The 14,438-nt window shown below is 50.8% G+C and overlaps 1 protein-coding gene across 2 annotated transcripts in view; it reads right to left on the reverse strand.

Annotated features, from left to right (window-relative positions):
- Positions 1 to 14,438, reverse strand: part of IGSF21 (immunoglobin superfamily member 21) — a 272,410-nt gene that overhangs the window by 74,702 nt on the left and 183,270 nt on the right. The window lies entirely within an intron of this gene.

A 14,438-nucleotide genomic window follows, 5' to 3' on the forward strand; every position in this document is an offset into this window, starting at 1 on the left:
ATAGAACCAATCGGCTGATTGGGTTCCTGGCAGGTTGCAGGTTCCCAGCCCCTGTCCTGGCTGTGCCTGGAGCCCGGTCACCCTGGGGCCTGGTCTGTTGCCTGTTTCCCTCAATCGTGCACCAAGGAAGGGGCTGATAAGTGAAGCTGAGGGGGCTTCCCGTCATCCAGCACCCCCTCCCATTTGTGCATTGGACAAAAAGGAAACTGAGGCTCAGATACATTGTGTGACTGGCCAACTCACCCTATTGCTCTGTCACAGGATCAGGACTATAACTCAGGCCTCTCTGCCCAATGCCGGCTGATGGCCCAACAGCCAGGCCCTCTGACCAGGAATTCGCTTATCGTATAAGAAATCTGCACTGGCCCCTGGCTAGGGAGGGGCTGCCTGGTGCCATTCTGAGGAGGGGCAGGGGGACCAAGTTTTCATCCTCAGGGTTCTTGATATGAGAAGGAAAAAGGAAATTGTATATTCAGATAAGTAAATGAATCTTACTGGGTAGCAATCAATGCTTTGAAAAACAAGCAAACAAATTGGATCAATGGGTTAAGAATAATGGGGCATGGGGGTGGAAATTTCTGGGTGGAGGTGAGGCAGTCAGGGAAAGCATCTCTGCAGAGGTGACATTTTATCTGACATGGCAGAGAAAAAGCATGAGTAAATGTCCTGAGGTAAGAACAAGCTTGGCGAGAAGGCCAAGGTGTCCGGAAGCTGACGTTTAGTAAGCTGGAGAGGGAGAGGGTAGGAGATGAGGCTGGCCAGGTGGATGGAGCCAAGCATACAGGGTCTCCTACGTCTGATGGGAAACTGGGTTCTATCCCAAGTGAGTGGGAAGCCCATGGAGGACTTCAAGCAGCAGGTGTCATGATCTGATTTCACTTTAGAAAGCTCATTCTGGCTGCTGGGTGGGTGTAGAAAAACCCAGGTGCCAAGAAGCCATGATGCACAGAGAAAGACCTAAGTTGTGAACTGGAAAGAAAACGATAGCTGTTAGGTGGACACGAGGAAGGCTGGCCTCTGGCTTAGCTCCATCGCTATTGGAATATGTGACCTCAAGCAAGTCACTCAATGTCTCCGATCCTCTTCTTCCTTTTTGTAAAATGAGGAAGGCTTCCCTGCCCTGCAGCTTTGTGCAATGCTGCTTCATTATCTCAGTTGAAGTCTGTTATTTGCAAATAGAGGTGATGGTACCTATTTTGTACAAATGGCCCAATGGCCCACCAACTTTTATCTCTGTCATTTCTATCAATGGCAAGTTTTAGAAGACTTCTTTTCCTTGACTAAGATTTAGGTCTGCAACAACCTGATGATTCATCTGAAAGCTCATCCATCCATCCATCATCCATGCATGCGTGCATCCATCCATAATCCATCCATCCATCCATCCACCCACCCACCCATTCATCATCCATCCATCATCCATCTATCCATCATCCATCCGTCCATTTCCCATCCATGCATCCATCCATCCATCTATCCATTCATCCATCCACCCATCCACCATCCATGCATCCATCCATCATCCATCCATCCATCCATCCATTATCCATCCATCCATCTGTCCATCCATCCATCCCTCCATCCATCCATCCCCTTCCCTATCTCTTATTGAGTGCTTACTGTGACCTCAAGAGTGACCTCAGGCAAGTCTCTTAACCACTCATCTTCTGCCCTCTCTCAGCCTTACTTTCCCAGGAACTTCAGGCTCACCAGACCTTGCCAATCACCCTCAATCCCACCTAAGCATCACTCCCTGAAACACGATTATCTTCCAAGGCAAAGATTCTCCCAGAACCGGGAATTTTATTAGACTGTAATAATATATTAAAGAGGGTTTGAAGCACCCGGAGCAAATTCTAATGTGAAGAAATACCACAGCAACAAATACTTTATTCTGAACTGTTTACTAAATTAGGTCTTTCCCGGACATTTTTAGCCTTCAATTTTTTTTAAATACCAGCAATAAAGCACTTGCATAATTAGTAATAAAGCTGACAGCCTGGTTACTGATTTTTTACTTAGAAGGAAAAGGATAATGTGTGTGTGTGTGTCTGTGTGTGTGTGTGTGTGTGTGTGTGTAGATAATTTCCAACAGCTCTGGTTTCCTGACTGCAGACATAGAAATGATTTGCCATATCAGCAATTCTGCCCAGCATGCTGCAGGTCAGGAGAAAGCTGCATTGAGCACTGTGGAATGGAAACAGTTCTCCTTTAGGAGTCAGAAGTTGACTTTTGATTCTGCGGCTGGCTTGCTGTGTGACCTTATGGAAGTGATCCACAGTCTCTGGGCCTTGGTTTCTCAGGTGGAGAATGAGAGGGTTGTCCTGGGTGATGTCTGAAGACTGCCAGCAGATCTGTCCCAAGTCTGGAGGGGATGGTGGCTTTAAGTGGCATCTGTGTGTTGGTGGCTCCCATATTTGTATCTGTGGTCACAACTTCTCCCCCGCCCTGTGTTTCCACCAACCTACTTGCAGTCTGTGCTCAGGCGTCTAACAGATATGTCTAACCTGATCCAAACAGAACTCGTGAGTTCTGTCCTACACCCTCAGCCTGAGCTAGCCTTCATCAGTCTCCTCTTCTCAGGAAGGAGCCCCTCTCCTCCCAAACGCAATGGCTATGGCCCTAGGGGCCACCTTTAACTTCTCTCTCACTTTCTGGTGTCCCCCTTCCAGCCCATCAGCGAGTGCTGCCAGGTCTGCTTCCTAATTCATCACCATCTCTTCTCTCTGCCTCTGCCTGTCCAGCTCCATCACAACCCACCCCGATCTCCCTGCTTCATCATTTAGCAGCGTAAAACTCAAACTGAGGTCAGTTTCAGTGACTCTTCGTCACTCAGAATACAATTCAAATTCTCTCTAATGACTAAGGATGTTCTATAACAGTGGTCCTCAAACTCACCTGCAGATTGGATGATCTAATACATGGATGCCTGTGTCCCTCATCCTTGCTGAGGTTCTGATTTCAAGGGCTAGGGGTTTGGCCTGGGCACTGGGAGATTTCTGGCTCCCCTGAGTGGGCCATAGAGCAGCAGCAGCAGCTTCATCTAGGAGGACATTGGAAATGCAGACTCTGGGGCCCTGCCCCAGCCCCACTGAGAATCTGCATTTTAATAGTCAAGTTCCACAAGACTGCTCCGTGAGGCCTGGCCTCATCTTCTGCATTCTTTGCACGGCTCACCAACTCCATCAGTCCCTCTGGACATTTTTATGTTCTTTGTTGACATATTGAGCTTGCTCCTGTCTCAGGTCCTTGCTTTCCCTCTGCCAGAATGCTCATTCCCTGGCCTTTGAATGGCTGCGTCATCTCGCTCGCCATCCAGGAAGTAGAGAAACAGCCCCCCCCCATATCTGACCTCTTCCTGGCAGAGCCCAACCGCCTCCCCACCTCTCTCTGTGTTGCTAGTATAGCCCTGGGAATGTCACCTCCGTGGGGACAGGGAACTTACCTGTCCTGCTCATCTCTGTCTCCCGATGTCTACAGTTAACAAACGAACACTTCTAAAAGGACAAATGAATAACTAAGGCAAGCCCTTACTTGAGGTGCTTGAAACATGTCAAGGTGCATTCGACATCGGAACTAACTCCCCACCACTCCGCCCAGGGTGCCTCCTGGCACCGGGCTGCAATTCCTGACAGTTGACTCTGGGTGAAGATGCTGTCTCTGGAAGGCCCCTGATCCAGGCAAGCCACCACCCAGAGGTGGCAGCAGGTGACCCCATTGCCCCCACCCCGTTCCATCAACATAGGACTCAGCCTCCTCAGCTGGGGAGGCTGCCGGGGGAGGATAATTCTGCCTCAAGGGGGAGCTCTCTCAGCTCTTGGGCAAGTTGCTTCTCTTCTCTGGGCTGCATCTGAGCCCCCTAAATAGGATCTGAGATCTGCACTGCACAGGATGGTTGCTAGGCTTTAATCAAACAATGGATGGGGGAGAGTTTTGCTGAAGTCATAATTCCATATTTGGATAACCTGTCAGCTCATTAATTTAACAAGCCTTTCCTGAGACCCTGTGCTCAGCACTGAGAACCTAGAGATGAAGAAGGGAGGATCCCTAGCCTTGAGAGACAAGAACCATCCTTGGTGATTGGGGGCCCCAGGCAAGAGCCCCACCACCCCAACCCCCGGCCCCCAAGTTGCAATACCCTATTGCATCACCAGAGGGCAGCAGACAGCTTTGCAAGTGCTTCCCTCCCTGGGGAGCTAGGCTGGGGACAGAAGGGTGTGTTCTGGGAGTTCCAGCGGCCTCCTTGTGGGTCTGAGGTCAAACAGAGAGTGGAGGAAGGTGGGTAGAGGACTCAGTGGCAGCCGTGAATGCAACAGGGGTCATCTCAGTTCCCTGCCGCAAATCTCTTCACTAACCCAAGACCCAACCAAGGAGAAATACCGCTGACCCTCCTTCTAAATTGGAAATGGGAGTCTCCTTGAAGCTCCAGGGGCCTCTGGGGCATGAAGATCTGGAGTCTGTGCTGCAGGGGAGATTTGGGGACCACAGAGGGACTCCTAGCCAAGAGATGCAAGAATGCATGGAGAGAGAGGGAATGAAAACGCTGTGCATGCCTCTGTGCACAGGATGGCAGGAAAAGGGCACCCCAATAGGAAGTGGGCTATTGGAAAGGGGAGAGAGAAAGGAAAGAAGAATATCACTCTAAAACTGAAAATCAAAGACTGAAAGTCAAGGAACAAGAGGAGAAGAGTGTCCACCTTCAGTGACAGGAGGTGGAGCGAGTTAGGGAGGTGGTGCCAGTCCTCTGCGGAGCTTGCACCTGTGCAGGAGGGAGGGGCCATGGAGAGGAATCAGCCCAGCCCTGCCCTGCCTGGGCTGCTCATGGCCTTGGTGGGGACAGCAGATGCGCGAGTGGACAGGTGGGAGCCAGCAGGAGAAGGCTAAAGTGGAAAGCACAGGGCACTCCCTGGGTGCAGCAGGCAGGATCGATTCTGCCGCTGGGGAGCGGGTCAGGGAGAGCTGCTGCGTCAAGCCGAGCATTGGAGCTGGGCCTGGAGCACCACTGGGCTTTGAAAAGGCAGAGAAGGCCAGGCAGCCCCTGGAGAAGGAGAGAAGAAGTTGGAACCTGAGGGGTCAATACCAGGATGGGGGAGGCAGGGAGAAGATGGCAGGGGCAGGGGAAGATGGGGAGCAGGGGAGTGTGCCCAGCTCAATGGGGACTGAGGCAGAGCATCGAAGCACATTAGGTTAAACAGATTTCTCCACTAGTCAATGGAATTGATGCTACCAGCCAAGACAGCAGAGAAGATGCAGGGCACTGATTTCCCAGGTCCCTCTCCCAGAGCCAAGAGTGGGCATCACTTGCTCTCCCTGGCTGTGGCATCCAGGGTCCTGGGACTGCCAGGCTGCGGCTCTTTTTAAGGTGATGACTGATGCTGGCAACTTCCCACTTGGAGGGTCCAAGCATCCCGGGTAGATCCTCTGTACACACACATGTGTGTAGGGGTGGAGAGACAAGGTCATGTGCCAGTCTCCCTTACTAAGTGACCTGGCACAGGGTGGGCATCAATTACTGTTTGTTGGGGCTGGGCACAGTGGCTCATGCCTGTAATCCCAGCACTTCGGAGGCCAAGGCAGGTGCATCACTTGAGGTCAGGAGTTCAAGATCAGCTTGACCAACATGGTGAAACCCCGTCTCTGCTAAAAATACAAAAAATTAACCAGTGGTGGTGGTGGGTGCCTATAATCCCAGCTACTTGGGAGGCTGAGGCAGGAGAATCTCTTAAACCTGGGAGGCAAAGGTTGCAGTGAGCCAAGATCATGCCAGTGCACTCCAGCCTGGGCGACAGAGCAAGACTGCTCCACGGCCCAGGGGCCCAATGAGTGGACCTGGCTCCAGTGGTCCATGGAGTGCCACAGCTTGGGCGTTACCCAGGGTTCCCCCTGCACAAGCTGTGTGACCTTGGACAAGTGACCATACCTCTCTGTTCTTCCATGTCAGCATCTGAATAACAGAATTCAACGAGTCTGAGCTCTGCGCTCCACGGATTGAACCAGATGACGGGTTGGGAAAGAGTTTTGCTGACTGTTTGTTTGAAATGGTAATTCCACATTGGAATACAACCCATGAGCCCATTGATTCGACAGATCTTTACGGAGGCCCTGGGCATCTATCCCAGGAGCTGGGCTGAGCACGGAGGACCCAGAGATGAAGCAGGGAGGGTCCCAGTCAGAGAGATGAGAACCAGGGAGGAAGGCTGGGAGCAGATTCCTGCAGTCTGGGCAGAGCGTTGCTCTGGGACCTGACAAAGGGGGATGCCTTTCCTAATTAGAGCTCTGGAGGTGGGAGGCCTGGGACTGGGTCCAGTGGAACTTCTAGCTGGAAAGCATGGGCACACTGTATCTCTGGGGAGAGTGCCATGGCCAGGGAGCTATAGAAAGAGCATCTTGCTCCTGGCCTTCCCTTTGGCCTGCAGGCGAGGCCTCACTTCCTGAGGAGTTTAGCCCAGGGCCTGGCCAATGGGTGCACCGCACATGCCAGCTGTTATTGCTCTGCTAATGACTGGCAGCCCAGGCATGGGGGCAGCCCACGTTCCGGGGTCGGCTGGTGGCTGTGAGGTCACTCAGGCCTCAGGGAATGGACTCTGAGGTCACTGACTGGCCTGGCTATTTCATCATCTTCAATTAAAAGTGGTCTGGCTGTAGGGGTGTTAGAATAACCACCTGTTGGCGGATGGGGGCCACCAACAATTAGAATTATCTATGCCTTGGTGCCTGCCATTGAATTCTTTGACCCCAGTGTGCACATCGGAGCAGGAGGATGGGATTGTGTGAAGCGGGCTTTCCAAATCGCACTGCCCATATCTTAACCTGGAAGACTTTTTAGCAAATGAATTCCAGATTCCCCGGGTCTTGCTCTGGGCTTGAATCAAATTCTGTCTTGGTGGAGCCCAGGAATTGGTATTTTAAAGCAGTTTCCAAGGTGATCCTGATGCAGGTGGTCAGTGAGCTGGCCTGTGGTGTAGACACCACCAGTGGGTGACTTGTTGCTTGGTTGACATGTAATTTTATATTTATTTATTATTTTAGAGAAGAAGTCTCACTATGTTGCCCAGTCTGGTTTTGAACTCCTGAGCTCAAGTGATCCTCCCATCTCAGCCTCCCAAAGTGCTGAGATTACAGGCATGAGCCACTGGCCAGCTGATGTGTAATTTCAGGCTGCTGAAGGCTGCTGAGCACGCCCCTAGTGGCTGGGAGGAGACGCGCGACCCTGTCTTCTAAAATCATCCCTGGTTTGGAGATGGGGACCAGGTTCCCACTTGGGGTTGAAAGCCAGGGGCTTTCAATTCTAATACTAAGAGGCATAATCTGTTAAAAAAAAAAAAAACAATAAAATAAACAATGCCACTCTCTCTCATTCACACTCCTGGATGAATTCTGGGTGGGAGTGAGAGGAATGGGCTTCCAGCAGGTCAGGAATTGAGGATATTCTTGGAGAGTTAGTTTCATAAGGGCAGGGCCTGTGTTTGTTGTTGCTCAGTGCCTGGCACAAGCCCAGCATGCAGTACGTAGGCAACATGTGTTTGCTGAGTGGTCAAATGAATCAATAAATGAATGACCACTTCATGTGGCAAGCAGCACCTGTTAGGTATATTTCAGAGAAAAAAGACGTTTGGTTCGTGAAAATATACAGAGGGAGAAGGGAGCTGGAGAATTCAGACTTTGAAACCAACGACGGTCGGATGGCACTTTTCTTTGTATCAACTGTAAAAAAAGAGTTTGGTCTCCACAGGAAGAGATTGTAGATGGATCATTTAACTTTTCAAAGGGAAACAAACCCCTCTGCTCTTTGAACCAGACAGTTAATGTGCCTATTTAAAAATCAATCCCTTATTTTTTTTCGTTTGAACGGATTCCAGAGGGTTTCTGCTTAGAAACTGTTGTCTGCCCATGGAGTGGTCTTGCCACTACTTGGGCCGTTTCCTCTTGCCGTATCTTTGCACACACGGGACCCTCCAATCAGATAATCAGCTCCCAGCTCCTCTTTGTCTAAAACCCACTGACGCCTCTAGAACCACTTCAAATGTCAGCATCACCCTGATTTCCCCAGTCTCTGCATCTCTGCTTCATCATTGGGTTATATCTGAATCTTCTCTATGACAGCTATCACTTTATTACTCAAATTGTTCGCTATTTATCTCTGTGTTTTATCTCCCCTTTCTCTCTTTTCATTCCACAAATATTTATTGTTCCTTTCTAAATGCCAAGTAGGTCCTGGGGTTACTGAGATGAAGAAGATGTAGCCGAGCCTTGGAGGAGCTTATAGGCCAACAGGCATGAACGGAGGGGAACAGGCTTTAAGTTCCAAAGAGGCAGGGGCTGATTTTAGCCACCTTTGTGCACTGTAGCTCTGTGCCTCAAACCAGCGAACGCTCACTGTGCACTGTTGAGTGTGTATGTGAACCAATGCACCTCAGAGTAATAAAGCAAGTGGCATTTCTTCCAGCGCCCTGCATTCTCAGCCTCTTTGTTCCATTTACTCCAGCTCTCCCGCGTCTCCCTCCTGATAAACATGCATCAAAAGGTGCAGCCCAGCACTGGCTTTCTCTACATGGCCTCCAGCCCCGCCCCACCCCGCCCGGCTATTCCCCACCACCTGTGACTTTGGGGGATGACGCTTGTTCCTGAAGCCTCAGGATGCTTCAGGAAATGGAAGACACGGCATGTGTGTGGGCGGAGTGGTTGAAGCCTCGTTGTGATTCACCCGGACCTCCAAGGAGGTCACAGCTGCCCTCTGGGATGGCCATATTCCATGGGGAGGGGGTTCAGGATACGCCACCTCAAATATGGCACCTTGGTATATTGAATATTTTATACCTGGAGGTCAGATTCCAGGCTCCTCTGTGGACAGCTTTGTCTTCCTTCCCTGGCACCTCCAACCAACCCTTTCTACCCAGGAACTAAGGTGAGCTTGACAAACCACATATCACAGCATGCCACAACCTTCAGTGGCTTCCAGGGCATGGAGAATGAACGTGAGCTGACCTCCCCGTTCCCTGTGCTCTGGCAGCAATGGCCCTCTGGCAGCTTCCAGATCACACCAAGCTCTTTCTCACCCCAGGACCTTTGCACTTGCCATGTCGTCTACCTGGAGTACCTTCCCAAGCCCCAACCTTGCCTGGCTGTCTTCTTATACTACATATCTCTGCTCAGATGTCTCTAGATTCCTGGAGACACATTCCAGGTATCTCCTATGAGAAGCTGTGCAATGCCCTCACCCCATTATTGTCACTGCTCTCTATCACATTGCAGTCGGCCTTCCATATCCATGGGTTCAGAATCTGTGGATCCAACCAACCGTGGACCAAAAATATTCAGAGAAAAAAATAATAATGCAACAATATAAATAATACAAATAAAAATATAGTATAACAATGATTTACCTAGCATTTACATGATAGTAAGTATTATAAGTAATCTAGAGATGCTTTAAAGGATCCAGGCAGATGTGCGTAGGTGATGTGCAAATACTGTGCCATTTTATATGTGGGACTTGAGAATCCTAGGATTGTGCTATCTGCTTGGGCATGTCCTGGAACCAATCCCCCCATGGATCCCAGGGGACAGTTGTACTTTATTCCCTTCACCACACTCATCACACATTGTAACTATTTTTCCTTGTTATTTTAAAGGCATTTTTGTAGTGTGTCTCTCCTCACCCACTAGATCAGAAACCTTCCGAGAGTAGGTCTGATTATGTCTTGTTCACCACTCTATCTCCATCATTGTCCCTAATATACGGCAACTACTCAATTCCTTTGTGATGAATGAATGATGTGAGTGTTAGGGGAAGGAATGGGGGACTGGATGCTCCTTTCCTAAGGTGGCTCGTTCATCTGCCAGCAGCAGCAAGTGTTGCAATGAAAGCACTCCACCACCATGTTCACCACGAACTCATTCACTACCCCGTGGTAGATATTTATAAATCGTCTACCACGTGCCCAAGGTTGGGGTGCTGTACTGGGGGTTGGGGAGAGGATGGTGGTGAAAACATCAGACCTAGTCCCTGTCCTCATGGGGCTTCCAGTCTAGTGGGGGGTGGGGGTGGTGCAGACTCTGAAGACACAGCACCAGGCTATGAGCTTGAGCAGTCAGGGTTGACTTCCTAGAGGAAGCAACATTTAAGCTGAACTTGAAAGGACAAGTAGGACCTTGTTGGCAAAGGGAGTTGGCCAAGGTGTTGGAGGGACCTGCAATGGCAGATCAGGGGCAGGAGTACACTGAGCCCCTCGAGTCTAGATTTCCTGCACCAGTGAATTAAGGCCAGTGAAATCTGTCCGGTGCTCCTCATCGCTTCCTGAGCAGATGGAGTGGGACAAGGGCCTCAGGGTGCTTTCGGAAATGGAAGACACAGTATGTGTGTGGACAGAGTGGTTGAAGCCTCGCTATGATTCACCCGGACCTCCAAGGAGGTCACAGCTGCCCTCTTTGATGGCTGCATTCCATGGGGAGGGGGTTCAGGACACGCCACCTCAAATATGGCACCTTGGTATATTGAATATTTTAAGCAGATGGAATTTGAGAAATGGCAGGCGCAGGAAGGACTCTGACCTTTCCCTGAAGCAGGTCACAAGACCTTCACGTGAGAGGTTCCCTCTCTGTACCTGAAGGAAGGAAGCATCTTCACTTCCGAGGGATCTGAACAAACCACCCTGCTGAGTGTCCCCAGCTTACTGCCCTTAGCTCAGACCCTTCTATCTGAGGTAGGACTCCCCATCCTTCATCCAACGCAGCAAAAAACACTCAGCTCAAGCCACTTCTGTGGGTCTTCATTTCCTTATAAAATCTCCCGTGTCACCTAAAATGTATACGAACTAGACCTGTATCCTTTTGTCTTGTGAATTCGTCTTTTGCTACAGGGGCCCCAGCCAAGAACCTGGAAGGGTGGAATGAAGAGTAGACCTTGAAACAAGGATTTGGGAGCAAGGGGTTTATGTGAGAAGGGGTCCCAGGAAGCTGGCAGAATGAGCTAGAAGGGAAGGAAGCTAACACGGGTGCATTCTCAAGGTTATTCTAGGGGCACTGAGAAACTCCGGGAGAGATTAGACAGCATTCTTCTCAGAGTGTCTCAATGTCCCTCCTTCTTATCCCATTTTCTGATTTTACCCATTAGGAAACACCCCCAAGGGGCCAAGGAGCATACCCAGGACTGCCCACTCATTTTGCACATTTCATTATGCACCCGCTGTGTGCCAGGCCCTGGGCTGAGAGCTGGGCATGCGAGGTGAAGGAGGAGCAGGTACTTTGTCCTCCTGAGCATGCATCTGAACTGTCCCCCTGGAGGGACCAGGAGGTCGGGTATGCACCCAATAAACAGTCATTTGTCAAGGCTGCTCCTGGGTGGTGTCAACTCCCCAGCACTTGTCACCTGCCTCATATGCAGGCTGAGTGGGCTCCAGTGACCTGAGAAAGCCCTGGGGAAGCGTCAAGGATGCTGGCACTGCCAGGAAGAGCGAGGGGTAAGAGGATGTAGGCATGGCGGAATAACCGTTGGCCGCATCTGCCTCCTCCCTTTCACAGAGGACTCCTTCCTGCCCTCAGGTCTCCACCCAAGTGCCACCTTCCTCGGAGGCCCTGCCTGACCACCCATCTAAATGGCACCCAGCATCTCATTCCTTCTCAGCACTGCACCCCACCTGCCCCTTCATTACATGCCCACGGTTTAGAATCACTTCTTTGCAGAATATGGAATGATGTATTCATCTACATTTTGCTGTGTCTCCTCCACTAGATTGCAAAGCCGTGCTTTTCTCATTCCCCCCTGTATCCCTGGGCACCTTCCACCAAGCCAGGGTCCTAGTAGGTGCTCAACTAAATAGCCTTGGAGGGAATACATTCTTGTCAATTCCAACCTGGGAGTTCTGGGCTCTGGGGCTAAGACCTAGAAAGGCATTTGATAGATGGGCCCCTGGGATGCTCAGAGAGGCAATGATCTGTCCAAGGTCATACAACTGGGGATACACACCTGCACCCCTGGGGGCAGAAGTCCTGATGATCTACCCGACTTCTATCCCTCCAGGGCCCCCTCAGTGGGACAAAAAGCACCAGGAGCCCCTGGGGCTCCTCTAGGCTACCCGGGAAATTGCTCTCAGCCAATTCTTGGTAATCTTCTCAGCCTCATTCTCTCCCGACTTTCCCCAGCAGAAGAGGAACCGGCTCAGACAGCTGCGGAGCTGGGACTCTCTCTTGTTGAGATGCATTAATTTGTAAATATCTTCATATATATGTAAATGCGGAGTCCCGCGCCCGCCCCCAGCCCTGACAGGGCTCTGCAGCCTGGAGAGGCAGTGGCCCCCAGCATGGCTGGCTGGGAGGGCCCGACAATCCTCCATGATCCTCTTAGGCTCCAGAGGGTCTGCTCCTTCCTTCCCTCGCCCTTGGTAATCAACAAACAGGACGGCTCAGCTCCCTGGGTTGCTCTCTGCTTGGGAGACCACCCCTGTCACCAAGGTTCAGGGAGAAGGTGGGGGAGACTGGTTCCCATGTAGGAAAGGAAAGAGCACTGGCTCCTAAGATCAGGCTTAAGTCAGTGCCACTGTGTGACCTCAGGCAAGTCTCATGCCCTCTCTGGGCCTCGGCTTCCACAACTGAAAAACAAGGGATCTGGTCAAGTTCATGTCATTCCAGAGGGAGACTGTTGGGCCTTGCTGAACTTTGACCTCTTCTATAGTAAGAACAGGGCTAGAGAAAATGAGTAATGATAGTAACACCTGTCTGCATTCATGGGGTTGTTTGTGCAGATCAAAACAGAAAGGGTGCATAAAAGGAGGCTTTATGAGATTTGTAAAAAGGTGAGTTTTTTTGTTTGTTTGTTTGTTTTATGATGGGAGAAGGAGAGATTGTTCTAGGCAATGGCAGCAAACATGTACCACTTAGAGACAGGACACCAGCACTTCACCTGAATGCACCCGTTAGCTCCTCATAAGCTGCAGCTAGCCTCTTAGTGCTCTCATGTTCCTTTGGAGGTCAGGAAACTCAATTGTGGGGTTACCAGCCCCAGATTTACTAATGCCAGGAGGTGGAAGAGGCAGGATTTGAACTCAGGCTGTTGGACGTAAATTTCACTGAAATTCCACAGTAATTGTACAAAGCCAGTCATGTTAAGCCTGCTTCACAGGCAAAGAACCGGAAGCAGAGAGAGAGAGGTTAAGGCTCTCGTCCCTGGTCATTCAGTAGGCAGAGACTGAGCTGAGATTTGCATCTGGGTCTTCTGGTAGCAGGGCTTGCCCTTGAGGCTCCAGGGAGCAGGAGAGCGTGGGGCTCAAGAATGTTCTAGATGGTCCCTGGATTTCTTTCTTAGCTAGAAATCAGAACCAAGGAGTCCTAGAGGCCATGCTGGTGGGAGTAGGTGGCTTGGTGAGGAAGGAATTCTCAGAGACACGGTGACCGGCAGGGGTGGGCTAGGTGGCATTAGGTTTCTGGGAATCGTGGAGATTATTTGGGAGTTCACTTACTACAAAACCATCTGTGGTTTCCAGAAGAGCTATTTTCTCCAAAATGACTTTTTATCTCCTTTTTCATCTTGATCGTAACTGGCTTGTTTTAGGTGTGCTTTAATATTTTAAGGAACCATAATTTCTTTTTGGAAGCAGGTTCAGGAGAAATCACAACTAAATGGATGAAGGAGTTTGTGTGACTGTTCACACACCTCTTCACACACCTTCACGTCCACATTGTCAGCATGGTCCTGGCACAGAGCTCGGAGAGGAGGAGGACCAGCCAGGCTGCCTGGGGAGCACACTCACCTTCCCATTTTCACAAAAGCAGGCAGAGGAGGATGCCTGGGCCAGGTTCTCAGTGCAGGGCTGGGCTCACCCTTTACAAACTTCTTGTCCCATTTTCTAATTTTACCCAGTAGAAAATAAGCCTGAAGGGCCGAGGAGCATAGCCTGAGCTGTCCGCTCATTTTGCAAATTTCATTATGCACCCACTGTGTGCCAGGCCCTGGGCTGAGAGCTGGGGATGCAAAGTGAAGGAGGAGCATGTCCCTTGTCCTCCTGGAGCTCACGGTCACAGAGAGACCCACAGCCCATGCTGGAGAGTAGGGCCTCCCCTTCCTCCAGGCTCAGAGTCTAAAGACAGCACAGTACCAGACACTAACTGGGACATCCACATAGCATGGTGCCACAGTGCACGTCATGTGGGCTTGCTGGCTGCAGTCCCCCTCAGGGTACCCAATGCAGCACTGTCCCCCTCCAGCTTTGGAGCAGACCACTACTTTCAGGCTGGGCACCTGGCAAAGCATTTGGCGGTGCGGCGTGGAAGACTGTGTATGTGCAAAGCTGTGCACTCTTCCTGAATGCAGTGCAGTGAGATTCCCTCTGAGGAGGGGTGGGGACTGGGGCAATTGCAGCCAACCAGCTTTGGGGGATCGGTTCAGCTGAGGTGAGGGGTCCCATGGGTGGAATTGCTTGAGTGGGGTTCTGAAGGCTGATGAG

This window comes from Chlorocebus sabaeus, chromosome 20 (assembly GCF_047675955.1).
Source record: "Chlorocebus sabaeus isolate Y175 chromosome 20, mChlSab1.0.hap1, whole genome shotgun sequence".
NCBI lineage: Eukaryota > Metazoa > Chordata > Mammalia > Primates > Cercopithecidae > Chlorocebus > Chlorocebus sabaeus.